We start from the raw sequence: 5,246 nt of genomic DNA, 5'->3' as shown, positions 1-5,246 counted from the left end.
AAAAAATGGGGGATCCCTGGGTAGCTCGGTGGTTTAGCGTCTGCCTTCAGCCCATGGCATGGTCCTGGAGTCCCGGGATTGAGTCCCGCATCAGGATCCCTGCATGGAGCCTGCTTCTCCTTCTGCCTGCGTCTCTGCCTCTCTCTCTCTCTCTCTCTTTCTCTCTGTCTCTCTCTCTCTGTCTCTCATGAATAAGTAAATAAATCTTTTAAATATTTTTTTAAATTTTTTTTTATGATAGTCAGAGAGAGAGAGAGAGAGAGAGAGAGAGAGAGAGAGAGAGAGGCAGAGACACAGGCAGAGGGAGAAGCAGGCTCCATGCACCGGGAGCCTGATGTGGGATTCGATCCCAGGTCTCCAGGATCGCGCCTTGAGCCAAAGGCAGGCGCCAAACCGCTGCGCCACCCAGGGATCCCCAAGTAAATAAATCTTTTTAAAAAGGGGGGAGGGGGCAGCCCGGGTGGCTCAGCGGTTTAGCGCCGCCCTCAGCCCAGGGCGTGATCCTGGAGTCTCAAGATCGAGTCCCACATCCGGCTCCCTGCGTGGAGCCAGCTTCTCCCTCTGCCTGTGTCTCTGCCTCTCTCCCTCTCTCTCTTTGTCTCTGCCTCTCTCTCTCTCTTTCTCTCTCTGTGTGTGTGTGTGTGTGTGTGTGTGTGTCTCATGAAATAAATAACATCCTTAAAAAAAAAAAGAAAAATAATTTAAAAAAAAGAAAAGATAAAAGGTGGGGGGAGAAAAAATGGTCTTTCTAACAGCTGGTGCTGGACAAATTATATATCCCTATGTAAGAAAATAAATCTTGATCTAAACTGCCCAACTAATAGAGAAATTAATTCAAAATAGATCATAGATCTAATTGTAAAACCTAAAATTATAAAACTCTGAGAAGGAAGCATGGGAGAAAAAGCTTTGTGGCCAAGGGTTAGGCGGAGTTCTTACACATGACACCAAAGCATGATCTTTAAAAGAAAATTTTTTCTCCTATTGACAAATTGAACTGAATGAAAAGTAAAACTTTTGCTTTGTGACAGACATTGTCAGGAAAATAAAAAGATTAGCTACAAAGTATAAGAAAGTATTTGCAAATCACATATCTGACAAAGAACTTGTATCCAGAATGTACAAAGAACTTTCAAAAGTTAGCAGCAAGAAAACAAACAATTCAAAAACTACAATAAAATAAGCAAAAGATTTGAACAGATACCTCACCAAAATAGATATGCAGATGGTGCTGAATAAGCACACAAAAAAAATGGTTTTGGGGTGAGGGAAATGTTCTATACCCTGATTTGTTTACATAACTCTATACATGTGTTCAAATTCACAGAGCTATGCATCAACAAAAAGTCATGATAATTTTTAAGATAAAGTTATAGGAAAGAAATAACATCCTAATAAGAGAACTTTCTCCATATGGCTTTGTTGTTTCAGCATGGAAGTACTAATAAAGAGGTGTGGGCACCAGCCGTAGTACTTCTTCAATCATTCCTCTCCATGAAGAGGCCCAGATGATGCCCAAATTAGTAAGATGCCAGGCAAAGGGTCACATGCTCAGACCCTGGAGATTTGGAAAATGTCATTCTAAATAGGAAGATCATTCCTAGAATTTTGTCAGCTTGGAGTCTGAACAAAGACAGCCTCAGACAAAGGCATAGATATTCTTGGGATTTTATAACCACAAATTATAACAGTAATTCATGTTTCTCCTTAATGTATCTCTTAGGTTATGGCATCCTCTTGTTCCTGCAGGCAAAAGAGGTCTGTGTAAATAAGTCTTGATTGGTTTGGGACCTTGAGATGATTATCTGACAGCAAAGGAGTGCTTGGTACCAATGTTTCCCAAACCGATGCCATGAAATATTAATCCCAAAAGATTTTTAAAGAGGGAGGGGGAGAGAAGGAGAGAGAGGGAAGAGGAAAACATGGTTTGGGAAACTAGAAAGTGCTGCATGTTCTGTTTTTCTGTTAGTGATTCACGATGCATATTAATCTATTAATACTCTGGGAAATCCCACAGTAAAGAAATCTATTTGCCTCTATTTAATACAGTTTCCTTAACTTAGTTGACCATGAAATTTTTTCCCAAATAATTCCAAATAGTAATAATCCAATGAAAGCCCACTTTGGGACATGTTGCTATCCCAAATCCTGATTACAGACTTTGGTGGCTAAAATGGACTTGAGCCCTCTCCTCTCCTCTCCCCACGATGGCGTGTGCTCATCCATTGATATCTGTATACTCCGAAAAGGGGGAATCATCTGGCAAAAATGTTACTTTGCCTGCTGTGTTTAAGGCTCCCATTCAACCCGATATCGTGAACTTTGTTCACACCAACTTGCACAAAAACAACAGACAGCCATATGCTGTCAGTGAATTAGCAAGTCGTCAAACCAGTACTGAGTCTTGGGGTACTGGCAGAGCTCAAATTCCCAGAGTTCGAGGGGTGGGACTCACTGTTCTGGCCAGAGTGCTCTTGGAAATATGCGTCGTGGAGGCCGCATGTTTGCACCAACCAAAACCTGGCGCCGTTGGCACCGCAGAGTGAACACAACACAAAAGCAATATGCCATCTGCTGTGCCCTGGCTGCCTCAGCCTTACCAGCACTAGTCATGTCTAAAGGTCATCATGTTGAAGAAGTTCCTGAACTTCCTTTGGTGGTTGAAGATAAAGTTGAAGGCTACAAGAAGACCAAGGAGGCTGTTTTGCTTCTTAAGAAACTTAAAGCCTGGAATGATATCAAAAAGGTCTATGCCTCTCAGCGAATGAGAGCTGACAAGGGCAAAATCAGAAACCGTTGTCATATCCAGTGCAGAGGACCCTGCATCATCTACAATGAAGACAATGGTATCATCAAGGCCTTCAGAAACATCCCTGGAATTATTTTACTTAATGTAAGCAAACTAAACATTCTGAAACTTGCTCCTGGTGGGCATGTGGGACACTTCTGCATTTGGACTGAAAGTGCTTTCCGCAAGTTAGACAATCTGTATGGCACTTGGCGTAAGGCTGCCTGCCTCAAGAGTAACTACAACCTTGCCATGCTTAAGATGCTTAATACAGAATTTAGCAGAATCTTGAAAAGCCCAGAGATCCAGAGAGCCCTCCAAGCACCACGCAAGAAGATTCATCGTAGAGTCCTGAAGAAGAATCCACTGAAGAACCTAAGAATTATGTAGAAGCTAAACCTGTATGCAAAGACCACGCACCGGAACACCATTCTTCACCAGGCCAAGAATCACAAACTCCAGATGGATAAGGCGGCAGCAGCCTTTGAAGCCAAATCAGGTGAGAAGGGGGTTCCAGTCCATGGTAGGGAAGAAAGGAAAGAAGGCTCTTGGTGTGAAAAAGCCAAAGAAACCCTTGGTAAGAAAAAAGGCTGCAGCTACCAAGAAACCAGCAGCTGACAAGAAACCCACCACAGAAGAGAAAAAGCCTTCTGCCTAAAAACCTGTATTTGTTTATTCCATAAAAGTCAAATCATTTTGGACACCTAATTTTAAATAAAGACCTGATCAAAGACAGTGAGAAAAAAAAAAGAGATGGGATACAATAATTAACTCTCTCTCCTCTAACTGGGGTCTTTGACAACTCAGTTTTTCCCATAATTCAGGGCCAGTTTTACAAAGAGATAAGTAGATAGTTGCTGACTTGCTTAAATTTCAGGCCCATTAAGTAATTATAATAATTAATAATAATAATAACAAACATATATAATACCCACTACAGGGGCACCTGGGTGGCGGCTCAGTAGTTGAGTGTCTGCCTTTGGCTCAGGGCATGATCCCAGAGGCTGGAGATCAATTCCCGCATTGGGCTCCCTGCATGGAGCCTGCTTCTCCCTCTGCCTATGCCTCTGTCTCTCTCTGTGTCTTTCACGAATAAATAAATAAAATCTTTTTTAAAAAAATATCTACTACATATCAGGTATTTTTCTAAGCACTTTATATATACTAACCAGTTTGGTTGTTGTGACAACCCTGTGAAGTAAGCACTATTATTACCCCCATTTTATACATGTGGAAACTGAGGCACAGGCCACTTGCTCAAGGTCATACAGATAATAAGTGGCTGAGCCAAGTACTCAAACCTGGCAGAGTGGATCCAGAGTCCTCACTCTTGATCACTGTATTATACTGCCTCTCATATGAGATACCTGCTCTGTTTCCTTCCTCTGTTTCTACTATTAGTCATTCATTTCTTTTATACCATAAGAGTCTGTGATCTTCCAGAACTCCATTGGAAAACACAATATCCTCCCAAAGTGAGAATTCCCAGATGCAGTGTAGAAGCTGTTCTTTCTCCCTAGAATGTTTTTGTTTTAAAATTTATTTATTCTTGAGAGACACACAAAGAGGCAGAGACATAGGCAAAGGGAGAAGCAGGCTTTCCAAGGGGAGCCCAAAGCAGCACTCTACCCCAGGACCCCAGGATCACACACTGAGCCAAATGCAGATGCTCAACCACTGAGCCACCCAGGTGTCCCTCCCTGGAATATTTTCACTACTACTCTGTTATCACTCCTGTCTGGTGAACTGCTGGTCATCTTTAAAGACCTCATCCAAAAAAAAAAAAAAGACCTCATCCAATTGTCACCTTCTCCCACAAGAAGCTTTCCCAGAAACCCTGAAGGGCTGTCTCACCACATCTGTGGCATAGATCTTGTCTGTATTTTACTATAATTGCTTTGTATATATGTTTAGTTTTATCACCAGCCTATGACATTCTCAATTTCAGAAACTTTGTTTCAGACATTATGCTAGGCATCAAAGAGTAGAAAGACAAAAAAGAAATGGTGCCTGGCCTCAGAGAGTCCCTATGCCTTATATACTTGTTCTTGGGGATCCCTGGGTGGCGCAGCGGTTTGGCGCCTGCCTTTGGCCCAGGGCGTGATCCTGGAGACTCCGGGATCGAATCCCATGTCGGGCTCCCGGTGCATGGAGCCTGCTTCTCCCTCTGCCTGTGTCTCTGCCTCTCTCTCTCTCTCTCTGTGACTATCATAAATAAATAAATAAAAATTATACTTGTTCTTAATGGACACAGCTGATATTTAAGACAAGGGCTGGAGAGATATAAGCAAAGATTATGTGGGTACAGAGGGAAGAACAATTATTCCCAGTTGGAAGGAGGTGATATGTGAGCTAGGACTAAAAGAAGAGGAAGGTTTCAATAAGAAAATACGTGAATGAATGAATGAATTCCTTGGGGGAAATGAATGATTTATGTTATTTTTATGGTGTAAAAGGG

At 42.2% G+C, this 5,246-nt stretch overlaps 1 pseudogene; it reads left to right on the top strand.

Moving 5' to 3' along the window:
- Positions 1–2,207: 2,207 nt before the first annotated feature.
- Positions 2,208–3,446, top strand: LOC121496055 (annotated as a pseudogene).
- Positions 3,447–5,246: the final 1,800 nt, after the last annotated feature.

Source organism: Vulpes lagopus, chromosome 7 (assembly GCF_018345385.1).
Source record: "Vulpes lagopus strain Blue_001 chromosome 7, ASM1834538v1, whole genome shotgun sequence".
NCBI lineage: Eukaryota > Metazoa > Chordata > Mammalia > Carnivora > Canidae > Vulpes > Vulpes lagopus.
Note: the sequence above shows the minus strand (reverse complement) of the source record. Positions and strands in the feature narration are given on the sequence as shown.